This window comes from Musca autumnalis, unplaced genomic scaffold, assembly GCF_047663935.1.
Source record: "Musca autumnalis isolate F117 unplaced genomic scaffold, ASM4766393v1 scaffold_4, whole genome shotgun sequence".
Classification (NCBI taxonomy): domain Eukaryota; kingdom Metazoa; phylum Arthropoda; class Insecta; order Diptera; family Muscidae; genus Musca; species Musca autumnalis.
In genome coordinates, this window is record NW_027411977.1 from 66,385,025 (window position 1) to 66,401,193 (window position 16,169).

A 16,169-nucleotide genomic window follows, 5' to 3' on the forward strand; every position below is an offset into this window, starting at 1 on the left:
TCAACTATAAAAATAACAGTGAACAACTTTTAATAAAGTGCATTTTAAACAGTTCATCCCCCGTTGTTTACCAAAGGAAATACTCTCTCAGAGAGGCTAAGTCAAAACCAGTGTGACCAGATTTAAAAAAGTGTTGCAGCTAAATCAGCATTAAAATAATGCTAAAAAATGCTAAAATAAATATTTAAATGCTAAAAAATAATGCTAAATTTAAAAAACGTTATTTTTTAATAAAATATACCCTCCACCATTGTATAGTGGGTATATTAAGTTTGTTTTTCCGTTTGTAGCGCATTGAAATAATTATTTGCGGCCCTATATTCATAACAAGAGTAAAATTCTTAGTCGATCTATGAATGTCCGTCCGTCTGTGATAATCATTCTGGCATCCACAAAAATTGAGATAGGACACAGAATTTTTGGAAAAATCCGTCTTTTGTTTGCAGGCTGTTATTGGCTACATTTTCAGGCTGAACTGGCAATGATTTGGTATTTAAGGTTCCAAAAACTTTCTCCACCAAAAGTTGTGGACACAGAGTCCACGTTTTGGAATATTTTTTTAGCTACATCTTCAGACCGATTTAGTTATAGTTTGGTGTTAAAAACCTATCTACCAAAAAATGCGGACATAGGTTCATGTTTTTTGGAATAGCCCCATATACCGGAACCAACCGATTTCGGGTATCTTTTATGTTTTTAGCTACATTTTAAAAACGTTATTTTTTAATAAAATATACCCTCCACCATTGTATAGTGGGTATATTAAGTTTGTTTTTCCGTTTGTAGTAAAAAGGTACCGACTGATTTAAATTATTTTTGGGTGTCATTTTGGTTCAAAGTAGTTAAGCAACTTCTTCACATTAATCACAGTCACATGCACATTTTTTGGGCACCATCGGATTTAGTTTGTTTTTTACATTTTCGGGCAAAATTAGATGGCATTTGGTATTTAAAGTTCGCAGTAGGTAATAACTTCTCCATCGAAAATTTAGTACATATTCCCATGTTGTGCTGGAGCCCCCATATAACGGTATCGCCCGATTTCATGTAGTTTCAAGTTTTTAGAAGACTGAATTATTAGTATTTGGGGATGCCTGTGGTCAAAAAACTTTTCCACCTAAAATAGTGACATTGGTACTTTCGTAACAAGAAGAAAAACTAACTATTCCATAACAGTTCTTCTCAATTCAACCAACATTTATCAGATTTTTTATAAAAAAAAAGTACTAAAATATCTCTGATTTCGTGGATAGAAAAATGCTAAATTAATATTGAAAAATGCTAAGAAAAATGCTAAATGAAAATTTTGCGGCTAAATACAAAAAAATAATGCTAAATTTAGCTGCGAAAATACTAAAATGGCCACACTGGTAACCGGGTATGTGATGAAAACCGAATCGACTCGATTTGCAGAATCGAAATGGTATATAATCGGAGTGACGTTGATGATATATATATAATTTTGCTTCGCAAACGCCCCTTTTTTGTTTGAATAATATTTTTAAAATCCATTTTCAATTTCATTAAAATATTCACCAAAATTGGAGATATACGATTTCGATTTATGGCAAAACGAGTCGAATCGTTTTCCATGACATACCTGAACAAGTCAAAAAATTAGGTTTTACCCTCTACCCACTGAACTAAAATGGAATAATTAGTTTCCTGTTAGGTGCAAGAACTTCAAATGTCAAACTACACCTAATAGGTAGTTCGGTTAAAAAAATTTGAAATGTACATTTTTAGTGGAGAAGATTTTTGGTCATTTGGAAACTCAAATATCAAATTTCATCTAATTCGGTATGAAAATATATATATAAAAGCCTTAAAATACTTTAAATCGGGAGGTACCACCGTTATATGGGATCTACACCAAAACGTGGACCTATCTTGGCAATTTTTAGTGGGGATGTTTTTTGGTCATTCAAAACCTCAAATGACAAATTTCAGCTAATTCGTGTTACGGGACCTTGTGTGCACTGAAGGACGCATCGCCGATGGTCCATAGCTAGCTCTGTCACCACTCAGGGAGGGTCCCAACCCTTTTTCCCAGCGCCAAGGCCCGTTCAATAATTTTCAAAAGTCATCATCAAAACACTACTACTCTACCAAATGCTTATCCAACAGAGTGGGAGGACTGTCCTAATGTCCTCCGAGCCGCCCTCCCAACCGTAGTCACCCGTTCATTTCACCGCCAGTGACCCCTTAAACCCGCCCTTACCACATCACCACCACATCTTACCTTCCCTTCCGTTTACTCTCTCCGATTATTCCATATCAATTAAAAACCTACTTTTCAAATCATAATAGTTTATTATCTAGTAAAAACAATGTCGAACAACGTATCTTATATTAACATAACCTAGGCATGCAATAAAATTAAACAAAGAAAAAAATAATAATACTAAACTTTTATGTCTTTCACTTATGGCCTACAGATTCCAGCTGCACACAAACTGGTATATTGAATTCCTTTTAAGGATAAAAAAAATCGAACGGTCTGGTGACCTTATGTTTCTGAACCTCTAATCGCGGGTAATAAGCTGTATTCAAAATACAAATTAAAAAAAATGATTATTCTGAAGGTTTATGTCGTTAAATTATCTTCACAAATAAACGATTTACATACATGTATATTAAAGCCTTTCCAACTTTGATTATTTTCGCATAAACTTAATTATCATCAATACTTCATTAACCTAATTACATCATAACCTAACTTCCCAAGAGGCAATCAAATATGCAAAATTGTCAATATGCGTTGGCCTGCGTCACAATGCGTTGGTATACGTTACTGATGTTCTGCTTCATAACCTATATGACTCCACGACTTCTGATGATTATCAAATTTCTCACAAATACTCTTACACAGTCCTGAAGGAGCTCCCTAAAGACACAAGTACATGCACATAAATTTCTGAATAATCACCGGGCTTAGAATATCATATAAGAATGGTCAAATCCTGCGCAGTCTAGATCAAATTATCGCCGTTAATTTTGATACCTCTAAGGATCACAAACAATTACAAAAAAAATATCCAATAAAATAAATACAAAAAAAAAAAACATACACTAACATATACTTAAAACAAAATCCTCAGCATGTACACTGGTAATAGTTAAAGGTAAGTCAATTTTTAAATTGTAATAGGATGATTGTCTTGTTCAACAAGTTTTTTTTTTTTGTTGTCTTTTAAGCAAAGATTTCTCATCAAGGTACTCCAATATATGAGGCTGCCGGTTACGTTTTATTTGGCTACCATGGAATCACTTAAACTACTTGACTGACCTTTTTAAATCCTTTAGACTGTTCGGGCTTACTTTTACATCAAAAGGAATTAATAACAGGAATGGCTTGGTCCCCGTTCTGAAACGTCACGGCCACGCAGATTACGTAATCGATGGCCAGGGAATTACGCAACCTGCCCCACTGCACTTCAGTCTCTTTCTCGGTATAAAATTTGGTAGTAATATCTGACCTTTTTACTTTCGGAGCCAATCTAATTTCATTAAAAAAAATTAAAACAAACTATCACCATCAATTCACTTGGGCTTAATAGTGCTTAACTTGCCTTTTATCCTCATCTGCAGAATATATTTAATATACAACAGCCAGCCGTAGTTGATTCACTATTTCTATTGCCAATAATGAAACCGCCACCTTTAATTATAATCAACGCGTTTTATTATAGCACTTAATAAACCTTTACTAATTCTTCCACTCACTTGTTAAGGTATGTTAATTTTACTTGTGTTAAAAAAAATAACTTTGAAAAAAATTTTCTTTACATTAAGTGTTTGGAGTAACCACAAATGTCTTTGTATATTAATCTGGACTTTAACACCGAACATTAAGTTTCCAAATGACTTTATACAAGTCACGTATGCATCGATGAGCCCTAGAAAATTCTTTCTTATTTATTACATACATTCCGTAATTTATAACTTGAGCAATTTCTCATCAAAATTTAAAAAATAAGATCCTACTCTTACTTCATAATGAAGTTCATACGCATTTCCGTTTTTTCTTCTAAGAGAATTCTGGGCACTTATATGCCAAATTCCCTCTTTTAAATTTTGAGGTGATTTCTACACTAACAAACAGTGAGGCCCAACAACAACGTAGTGGCAACTACTTTTAGTACACATTTGACAACAACAGCTGACCATCTGTCAACAATAGTTTTGCCGGCTCTCGTGTATAGAGCAAAAACATTATTTATACTTTTATTTACTTTTAATTATTCTATGCTAATCAATTTTCTTTCTTTTTTCAGATCCCTCATCACTATGGTCAGCATGGACAATGGCAACCGGGGAATATACTGTGGAAACTTTCTCCAATAAATGTTTTCCACCCCACAGCACAAGGTTGTCATTGTATATGTCCACAGACGTCGAAAATTTACCAAGCTTTTCTGGGTTTGGGGAGAGTTACTGGCCACAAATATCATTAAAACTCTCCTCACCCATGGCTGTAACCACATAACACCACCCCAACGACTTGTTTGTGCCACCAACCGCACAAAATACTCTACGCCAACAGAAAAATCAAGAAAAAACATCTTTTTATTTACATGTGGATACGGCTGTTGCACCTTAGCACGTGAACAGCCGCTTCGGTGTATCCACAAGCTCCCCTAGCTTCCCCATCATGGCATTAAATTGGAAGCTAGGGTATTAAGGTGGGCTGGAGGCCGCCACGTAGGCGTTTAGGCCTCATTTCATGTTGGGGCTACGCGTAATTTTTTTTCGGCCGCAGGGGCGGACTCTGGTTTGCAAGGGCCCGCAACAAAACTCCAGCGCTGTCGAAGAATGACGACAGAGATGGTGTGCGCGGTCCTTTAGATTGCTGTAAGGGATTGTGTCCCAACGTGGGGAACTCCCACACCCTGAGATGTAGCCGGGCCTTTGCATGTCTTTAGGGAAGTAGTTGTTATCATGAATGTCGTATACTTTTGTAACAGTTTGTTTCGTTTCAGGTCGTTTGATGTAGATATGCCATTGTTCGGTTATTTACCCTTTTGGTTTGTGAGAGGATTTCCCAAACAGAGTTATAATTGGACACAGGGATATTAGTAATCCTGTACGAGAGATGTGAGTAGCAGTATAAAGGGTGTATAATTACTAATTGGTGTATAAATATGAGTAAAAAATGAGGACGTATACGAAACCGGAAAATCAGGTACATTTTATCACAGATATAATTTAGTTATATTGCACTATAAAGTTTCTTATGATCTATTAGGACAACACACACACATATGCTTAATCCTAATATATCACAGACCTTATTGCACTTAAACTTTTATATCTTTTACGTGATACGTACCTATAGGTTTTCCTTGTAAGTTTTCCAACTCATACATATTTTCACCTACTGGTTTTAATATGCGGCATTTCAAAAACTTTTTACAGAACTTTGCATTTATGTTCTTAGCAAAGTCTGATTGTACTATATTGCGTCGATATACTTCTTGGCCTGGTTTGAACTTAACCAATCGTGCTCTCTTGTTGTATCTCTCGGAACTTCTTTCATATGCTTTATGAAGGTTTTCCCTGATTTGGTTACGTAATATCTCTAGTTGCTCGGGTCTTTGTAACGATTTTATTTCGTGGTCGGACATGGACCTTAGTTTCCGCGCCAGGTTATAGTCTTGCCCGCTAGAAAACATATGGAAACCAAATAAGGCAAAGAAAGGCGTAACCCCTACAGCCGAGTGCACCGAATTTCTCAATGCACATTCAATTTCAGAGAGGTACATGTCCCAGTCTCTGTGGTCCTCTTCGAGGTAAGTCCTTATGGCTGTTATCACAGATTGATTCACCCGCTCTGAAGCATTTGATTGAGGTGAATAATATGCGGTTTTTATGTGTTTGATGTGATAAGTGTTTATCATATCTTCAAAGCTCTTAGAGGTGAATTGAGCCCCATTGTCGCTATGAATTAGTTCTGGCACCCCGAACTTATGGAATATCTCATCAGTTAGGAATTTGATCACGTTTCCCGCAGTGGCTTCACGCATAGCTTTGAGAAATGTGAATTTTGAAAAGTGATCCACAACTATGAATATATAACAATTACCTTTCCTTGATCGAGGGTACTTTCCTAGGAAGTCTACATACAACTTCTGGAAAGGCCTCTCCGTTATAACTTCATTGCCTATCGTTGGCAACATGTTTTGGTTACACGACTTTGTTTCATGGCATAATGTGCAGTTTTTGATGTATTGTTTGACTTGGCTAACCATACGTGGCCAGTAAAAGAATCTTTTTATTCTTTCTAGTGTCTTGCTGATTCCTCCATGAGATGATGTAGGGCTTTTGTGGGCTTTTTCAATGATCTCATGGGTTATGCCACTAGGTACCCAGAGTTTCCAAATGATATCATCTAGGTCATTACTGGGTAATGTCTTTTTAAATATATAACCGTCTTCAATTTTTAGGTCGGGCAAATTGTTCTGGTTCGAAGTTATGGTTTTTATTAAGTCCAAATATTCTTCACTTTCAAACTCCACTGTTTCAAAATCTAGCAGTTCATCCCTAGATATCTCTTCCACGCTTATTGGTGACCGTGATAACATGTCAGCTACGATATTTTCGGACCCTTTACGATGCTCTATGTCAAAGTCGTATGATTGGAGTTGCAACGACCAGCGTGCTAACCTCCCACTTAAATCCTTTAGGTTCATCAACCACTTCAAGGAAGCATGGTCGGTTATTACAGTAAATGGCATCATCTCCACATAGGGCCTGAATTTCTTGATTGCCATTACTGCCGCCAAACACTCCTTCTCCGTTACGCTATAATTCCTTTGACAGGCGTTAAGCTTTTGGGAGAAAAATGCTATTGGGTGTTCTTCTTTGTTATTTAGTTGATACAGAACTGCCCCAATGCCATAGTCGGATGCATCGCATTGTATGTAGAACCGTCTTGAAAAGTCCGCGTGCCGAAGCACGGGAGCCGACGTAAGGGCCTTTTTTAAATTTTCAAAGGATTCAACCGCTGAATCGTTCATTTCAAATTTCTTTGATTTCTTTAAGGTATCCGTTAATGGGGCTGATATCGACGCAAAGTCCTTTATGAACCGTCGATACCAGCCAGCGGTTCCCAAAAAGCTCCTTACTTCCCTAGGACTTTTAGGAATCTTTATGTTTTTTATGGCCATTACTTTATCGGGATCAGTTTTCAATTTTCCGTCTCCAATAATAAATCCCAAATATTTAAGTTCACGGAAACAAAACTGGGATTTCTTTAGCCCTATAGTTAGATTTGCATTCTTTAAGCAACTTGCAACTTCGGTCAGTAATCGTAAATGGTCGTCGAAGTCACTAGAGATGATCAAGAGATCATCTAAGTACACAAATACATTTTCTTTCAACCTCTGGGGAATGACGCGGTCCATCAACCTACATAAGCGCTGCGCCGCATTACAGAGCCCGAACGGCATTACCCTGAATTGGTATAGGGGCCTGCCGGGCACTGTAAATGCGGTGTAGGCTTTGCTCTGCTCATCCAGCTCGATTTGCCAGAAGGCATACTTTAAATCGACGCTGCTAATGTAATATGTTTCATCGATTCTGCTCAAGATCCCGTCAATGTTTTGAAGTGGATATGCATCCTTTATTGTAAGTTTATTTAATTTACGGGCATCTAGGCAGAATCGATTCTTTCCCGGTTTCTTCACTATTGTTGTCCGGTTACTCCACGGACTCTCGCTTTCCTCTATTACATTGAGCCTTAACATATTGTCGATTTCTGCATATACTATGGCTTGGACAGCTGGGGAGATTGGATAATAACGGTCCTTGACGGGTACTGCGCCCTCAACTAGGGTGATCGTATGTTTTTCGAGGCTAGTTCGGCCGAGACCTTTGTCTTCAAATGTGTCAAACCTTTTGATCACTATATCTAGTTGTTGCTGTTGTGTAGGTGACAATTCATGTGGCCTTAATTTATAGGGTTCCTTTTCATTTACAAGATCATTTTGAGCCTTTTCTATGTCCACTTCGTCTACCTTTATTATATCAGGAGCAAGTTTAAATAACCTCCAAAAATCTATACCGAGGTATAGCTCCTGTTCCAAGTCAGGACATAAAAAGAATTCCATCTCCTGCTGTGTATCATTGTAAAGTACCATAAGCTGTATTTTCCCTAAAATTCGGTGTTGTTGGCCTCCTGCTGTTGTTACTTTAGAAAACATCGGTTTTATCTCTACATCCAATGCCTCTATGAACTCCCTGCAATTCTTCCCCAATACACTCACAGTTGCCCCGGTATCTAGCAATCCCCGCATTCGAACCCCATTAATTTCCACATTGGCAAATACTCTTGGATCTTTACGGGCGCTTAGTCTACCGATGACCTCTATTAAGAGTTTTACCAATTTTTTCTTTTCATTAAACTTTCTCCTGACCTTCGGAATTGGCCTCTGGGGTTCGTTGGGTTGTACGCTATCATGCTCAAAAATCTCAGATCTAATCTTCTCATAATGGTCTTTCCTAACTTCTAGGGGTAAATAATGTCTATAGCTAGAATAATTGACTAAGTTATTTGCTTGAGTAAATGTTCCAATTATCGTCTTCTTTTCTTTCAGATTGTATTCTGGGGGTTTTCCGCCGGACGTGGTCCCCCCGCAGTTTCCACGCCCTTGTTCCGGTTTCCCTGTTTGCAACTCTGACAACTCGGGGTAGGTGTACCTGGATTCCCACAGCGGTAACAAAACAGTGACCTCACCGTGGATTCACAATTCCAGAACGTATGTCCAAGTTTGTGACAGTTCCAGCAGCTTGAATTAGTTTTTGGATTTCGGTCATACTGAATGGCCGCAATCTCCTCACTACTATTTTCTCCTGGTAAGTACTCTGAAGGATCTGCAAATATCTCATTTACTTGTCGATATTGTCGCGGTGGTTGAGTTAACCCATTGGCCACCCTCCGAGGAAAATTTTTTTCAGCCTCATTACATTCCACCCTTAATTGCTCTACAGAGGACACCTGAATGGGATAAACAATCTTTGCGATATGTTCCTTTACATTTTTCTTCATGATCTTGATCATATCGAATTCCATGATTGGTTGTACTAATTTTGCTCTGAGTTGCCCCATTAAATGAAAGTAAGTGTCAACCGATTCATTTTGTTGTTGTTTCCTCTGAACTAGGTCAGTTAAAATTTCAAAATTTGACCTAGATGATTTATACTGACCTAATAGACCATGTTTTAGCTCCTCCCAGTCATGGTATTTATGGGTTTTTTGGAAGAGCCAATACCAAGACTCGGCAGGGCCAGTAACTAACAATGGAAAATCTCGTATGACTTCAGACCACGGTATTTTATACTGCCACTGAAAGTATTCTAGGCGGTATACAAATTCCTCGACTCCTAAACCACGACTCCCATCAAAAACAAGACCCAATTTATTAATCCTAGTTATGTTCTGATCTCTTCTCTGTCCATCCGGGATACCCGGAAATGGATTTTGTGGTACTTGTTGTCCACCACTTGCTCCCTCTTGCCGCATTGGCACACCATTTCCGGTTGTTTCCTGACGAATATTGTTTCCATTTACAGGGACGGTCGCTGACACCTGAGGGCCTTTATTCATGGCTAAATTTTGTATTGCTTTTGTTAAGTCATTCAGAGTATTTTTAATTTGCATCACTTCATTTTCTACTGTCTCCAACTTATTTTTCAGCTTCGACTGGTTGCTCTCAGCTATAGGCGGTCGAACCGCGGTAGAACCTACATGTGCACTTTGTGGCTGCTGTGTATTTGGTACCCCCGTTGCCCCCTGCATGAAATCGGTTATTATCGTTTGAGACAAGTCTCGGAACTGGGCATCGTTAAGGACACTGTTTGTTGGCTCAGTCATGTTCACAGTGATCTTGTCCTTCTTCTTTTTTTCTTCTATGTAAGTGGATCTATTTAAGTCAAAAATTTCCGGTCTAATTCTTTTTCTATTTCCAGATTTGGACCTCGTAATCATCCCCTTTTGAATTTCTGATTGTCAACAAAGCCTTTTTGGAGTGTCAACTATTCCTAATAATCCGTCTGCAAGTTAGGTTATCTTTTTAAATTCAAATTTTATACATCTATTTGGAAGGTGTAGTAACATGGGTGGTGATGTTTGCGGTTTATGTTTTATTTTTTTTTTTTTTATTTTATTTTTTTGGCCTTAATATTCACTCTGCCTGAAACATAAATCAGTTCTACATATCAAGTGTATATGTCTGAATGGTGGATGGTGTAAATCGCCTCTTTACTAACACGATTTTTATTACGTTCGTCACTATAGATACTACAGTCCTCTAAACGATATTTAGAGCGGTTATCCCTTGGGAACTGAACCAGTCCCAACCACCATTCTACGCTGAAACTACTTATCTCAACTAATACCCTATATTTTAGTGCAAATACTTCAAGTTTCTCTTCTTTGAGTATGTCACCATATACAGTGTATTTTGAATTGGTCATATCTTTTGCTGATCTACGGTATCCTATACAAGACTCTCGCACAACAATTCTGCAATACAGCTAGAATGGCTACGAGCGTATTGGCATATTCACTTTCGATCATAGAGGATATGTTGGGCTATTGAGTCTCCTACTGGGCTATTTTCTCGTGTTTCGGTCTTCTACACTAATCAAACCGGGTTTAAACCCGGTTATCATTCGTTTGGGCGCCATATTGTTACGGGACCTTGTGTGCACTGAAGGACGCATCGCCGATGGTCCATAGCTAGCTCTGTCACCACTCAGGGAGGGTCCCAACCCTTTTTCCCAGCGCCAAGGCCCGTTCAATAATTTTCAAAAGTCATCATCAAAACACTACTACTCTACCAAATGCTTATCCAACAGAGTGGGAGGACTGTCCTAATGTCCTCCGAGCCGCCCTCCCAACCGTAGTCACCCGTTCATTTCACCGCCAGTGACCCCTTAAACCCGCCCTTACCACATCACCACCACATCTTACCTTCCCTTCCGTTTACTCTCTCCGATTATTCCATATCAATTAAAAACCTACTTTTCAAATCATAATAGTTTATTATCTAGTAAAAACAATGTCGAACAACGTATCTTATATTAACATAACCTAGGCATGCAATAAAATTAAACAAAGAAAAAAATAATAATACTAAACTTTTATGTCTTTCACTTATGGCCTACAGATTCCAGCTGCACACAAACTGGTATATTGAATTCCTTTTAAGGATAAAAAAAATCGAACGGTCTGGTGACCTTATGTTTCTGAACCTCTAATCGCGGGTAATAAGCTGTATTCAAAATACAAATTAAAAAAAATGATTATTCTGAAGGTTTATGTCGTTAAATTATCTTCACAAATAAACGATTTACATACATGTATATTAAAGCCTTTCCAACTTTGATTATTTTCGCATAAACTTAATTATCATCAATACTTCATTAACCTAATTACATCATAACCTAACTTCCCAAGAGGCAATCAAATATGCAAAATTGTCAATATGCGTTGGCCTGCGTCACAATGCGTTGGTATACGTTACTGATGTTCTGCTTCATAACCTATATGACTCCACGACTTCTGATGATTATCAAATTTCTCACAAATACTCTTACACAGTCCTGAAGGAGCTCCCTAAAGACACAAGTACATGCACATAAATTTCTGAATAATCACCGGGCTTAGAATATCATATAAGAATGGTCAAATCCTGCGCAGTCTAGATCAAATTATCGCCGTTAATTTTGATACCTCTAAGGATCACAAACAATTACAAAAAAAATATCCAATAAAATAAATACAAAAAAAAAAAACATACACTAACATATACTTAAAACAAAATCCTCAGCATGTACACTGGTAATAGTTAAAGGTAAGTCAATTTTTAAATTGTAATAGGATGATTGTCTTGTTCAACAAGTTTTTTTTTTTTGTTGTCTTTTAAGCAAAGATTTCTCATCAAGGTACTCCAATATATGAGGCTGCCGGTTACGTTTTATTTGGCTACCATGGAATCACTTAAACTACTTGACTGACCTTTTTAAATCCTTTAGACTGTTCGGGCTTACTTTTACATCAAAAGGAATTAATAACAGGAATGGCTTGGTCCCCGTTCTGAAACGTCACGGCCACGCAGATTACGTAATCGATGGCCAGGGAATTACGCAACCTGCCCCACTGCACTTCAGTCTCTTTCTCGGTATAAAATTTGGTAGTAATATCTGACCTTTTTACTTTCGGAGCCAATCTAATTTCATTAAAAAAAATTAAAACAAACTATCACCATCAATTCACTTGGGCTTAATAGTGCTTAACTTGCCTTTTATCCTCATCTGCAGAATATATTTAATATACAACAGCCAGCCGTAGTTGATTCACTATTTCTATTGCCAATAATGAAACCGCCACCTTTAATTATAATCAACGCGTTTTATTATAGCACTTAATAAACCTTTACTAATTCTTCCACTCACTTGTTAAGGTATGTTAATTTTACTTGTGTTAAAAAAAATAACTTTGAAAAAAATTTTCTTTACATTAAGTGTTTGGAGTAACCACAAATGTCTTTGTATATTAATCTGGACTTTAACACCGAACATTAAGTTTCCAAATGACTTTATACAAGTCACGTATGCATCGATGAGCCCTAGAAAATTCTTTCTTATTTATTACATACATTCCGTAATTTATAACTTGAGCAATTTCTCATCAAAATTTAAAAAATAAGATCCTACTCTTACTTCATAATGAAGTTCATACGCATTTCCGTTTTTTCTTCTAAGAGAATTCTGGGCACTTATATGCCAAATTCCCTCTTTTAAATTTTGAGGTGATTTCTACACTAACAAACAGTGAGGCCCAACAACAACGTAGTGGCAACTACTTTTAGTACACATTTGACAACAACAGCTGACCATCTGTCAACAATAGTTTTGCCGGCTCTCGTGTATAGAGCAAAAACATTATTTATACTTTTATTTACTTTTAATTATTCTATGCTAATCAATTTTCTTTCTTTTTTCAGATCCCTCATCACTATGGTCAGCATGGACAATGGCAACCGGGGAATATACTGTGGAAACTTTCTCCAATAAATGTTTTCCACCCCACAGCACAAGGTTGTCATTGTATATGTCCACAGACGTCGAAAATTTACCAAGCTTTTCTGGGTTTGGGGAGAGTTACTGGCCACAAATATCATTAAAACTCTCCTCACCCATGGCTGTAACCACATAACACCACCCCAACGACTTGTTTGTGCCACCAACCGCACAAAATACTCTACGCCAACAGAAAAATCAAGAAAAAACATCTTTTTATTTACATGTGGATACGGCTGTTGCACCTTAGCACGTGAACAGCCGCTTCGGTGTATCCACAAGCTCCCCTAGCTTCCCCATCATGGCATTAAATTGGAAGCTAGGGTATTAAGGTGGGCTGGAGGCCGCCACGTAGGCGTTTAGGCCTCATTTCATGTTGGGGCTACGCGTAATTTTTTTTCGGCCGCAGGGGCGGACTCTGGTTTGCAAGGGCCCGCAACAAAACTCCAGCGCTGTCGAAGAATGACGACAGAGATGGTGTGCGCGGTCCTTTAGATTGCTGTAAGGGATTGTGTCCCAACGTGGGGAACTCCCACACCCTGAGATGTAGCCGGGCCTTTGCATGTCTTTAGGGAAGTAGTTGTTATCATGAATGTCGTATACTTTTGTAACAGTTTGTTTCGTTTCAGGTCGTTTGATGTAGATATGCCATTGTTCGGTTATTTACCCTTTTGGTTTGTGAGAGGATTTCCCAAACAGAGTTATAATTGGACACAGGGATATTAGTAATCCTGTACGAGAGATGTGAGTAGCAGTATAAAGGGTGTATAATTACTAATTGGTGTATAAATATGAGTAAAAAATGAGGACGTATACGAAACCGGAAAATCAGGTACATTTTATCACAGATATAATTTAGTTATATTGCACTATAAAGTTTCTTATGATCTATTAGGACAACACACACACATATGCTTAATCCTAATATATCACAGACCTTATTGCACTTAAACTTTTATATCTTTTACGTGATACGTACCTATAGGTTTTCCTTGTAAGTTTTCCAACTCATACATATTTTCACCTACTGGTTTTAATATGCGGCATTTCAAAAACTTTTTACAGAACTTTGCATTTATGTTCTTAGCAAAGTCTGATTGTACTATATTGCGTCGATATACTTCTTGGCCTGGTTTGAACTTAACCAATCGTGCTCTCTTGTTGTATCTCTCGGAACTTCTTTCATATGCTTTATGAAGGTTTTCCCTGAGTGGTGACAGAGCTAGCTATGGACCATCGGCGATGCGTCCTTCAGTGCACACAAGGTCCCGTAACATTCGGTCAAAAAATGTAGCTCAATCTCACGGCAGCGGGCTCTTTTGTACCGGACTGACCCGAAACCATAGTGTTTCGGCCAGCGGCTGTCAACCCAGCATCAAATAAATAGGTTTCTATGCTGGTACAACAACAAAAATGTAGCTAAAAGCTTCAAAATACTTTAAATCGGGAGCTACCGTTAAATGGGGATTATACCAAAATGTGCACCTATCTTGTCAATTTTTAGTGGTGAAATTTCTTGGCCGTTTGGATTTTCAATTGTCAAAAAAGTTTAGCTAATAGGCCGTTTATATATAACAAGGTTAACCCAGTGGGTCTGGGTTTCAAATGTCATTTCCATTGTATATACTTCAAACAAATCCTCATAAAGAAGGTTAACCCTGCAAAAAACTATAATATGAACGCCGTATAAGATCCCCAAAATCGCATAAGTCGGGTGATACCGTTATATGGGGGTTAAACCAAAAAGTGGACCTATATAGTTCATCTTAGAATTATTGTGGACGCCAGAGTTATAACAACATAAAGACATGTCGGAAATATCGATAATCACAAAATATTTTGTGGTTGCCTGATGACTGACAAAAATGAACGGCCACACTGGCAATCAACCGATTATTTGAGCAAAACTGACAGTCAAAACTGATCGTGTGTACCCCACTTAAAATACAGTTGAACCTCGATTATCCGTGAATCGATTATCCGGGAACCTCCATTATCCGGGTAGAAAATAATAACTTTTGTTTGACGGTTATTTTACAATGAAAAAAAAAAAACAAACAGAAGAAAAAGTCGAACGCTGACAAAACTAAATTAAAAACCATGATATAAGTAAAGAGGTAGATTTTATGTCATATTCACACGAGCGTTTCAATTACGTTGTTCGCCTGTCGAACGACGTTCACGAATTAACCCGTTTCCACGACACCATTCGTAATTAACAGAAACATAAACAAAATTTCTTTAATTTTTGTTTCCTTGTTTTCACGTAAATTTGAACCGAAAACACATAAAATATGCATTAAATGAACAGGAAAAGCAATAGACTTTCCTTCAAATGTATCTTCTATATTTTACTACACACTTTTCATTCATTTTTTCCATAAATTCTGAATAATTTTGTATTTTCAATATATTTTTATATGTTTCTATCTTCAAAATTAAAGAGAGGGAGACATGTCAAAACAATGTTTGTGTATACAGACTTTCAGGTATTTGTTTCCTTTTTGTTTCTGATTTTTTACGCGATTTTGAGCTAATGGACAAGAAATGTCTGTGGAATTAAGAAGGAAACACAACCTTCTTCCTTCTGCATCTATATAAAATGTTTATTTCATTAACTTTCATTCATATTTTTTCTTTTTTCTAAAAATTTGTGTGATTTCAACAAATTTTCAATTTTGAATTTATACATGTCATAATTAATTTTTTCGATAAATTCTCTCATTTGTTAGGGATGGGACTTTTTTATTCGTCGTTCAGAGAGTATTTCTACTCGAACAACGTAGAAAATTCGTCGTTCGTTCATAGAATTTTGTGTGGGGAAATAAGTAATTTATTCGTAGTTATGGGTCGAACAACGAATAGAGAACGAACGACGTACCGTGGAAACGGCACATAAATGAAAAAAGTCTATAGAACCCTTGTTTTCTTGAATTCCTAAAACTTCAAAATAGAAGCAACAAGTGGTGTTGTTTACAATGCATTTTTTGAGCATTTTATAAAAAAAGCGAAAAATGAATGAAGTGTTAAGTTTTCTCCACATAATCCAGTTTTGAATGTGATAAAATGATTGTTTCAATGCA

At 37.2% G+C, this 16,169-nt stretch overlaps 1 long non-coding RNA gene across 1 annotated transcript; it reads right to left on the minus strand.

The window, feature by feature from the left end:
* Positions 1–2,293: 2,293 nt before the first annotated feature.
* LOC141401223 (uncharacterized) lies at positions 2,294–3,899 on the minus strand. The gene is made up of 3 exons (XR_012412291.1): positions 3,727–3,899; positions 3,573–3,661; positions 2,294–3,500 (listed from the first exon to the last, which is right to left on the minus strand). It is a non-coding gene; the product is annotated as an uncharacterized lncRNA (long non-coding RNA).
* Between the last annotated feature and the right edge of the window lie 12,270 nt (positions 3,900–16,169).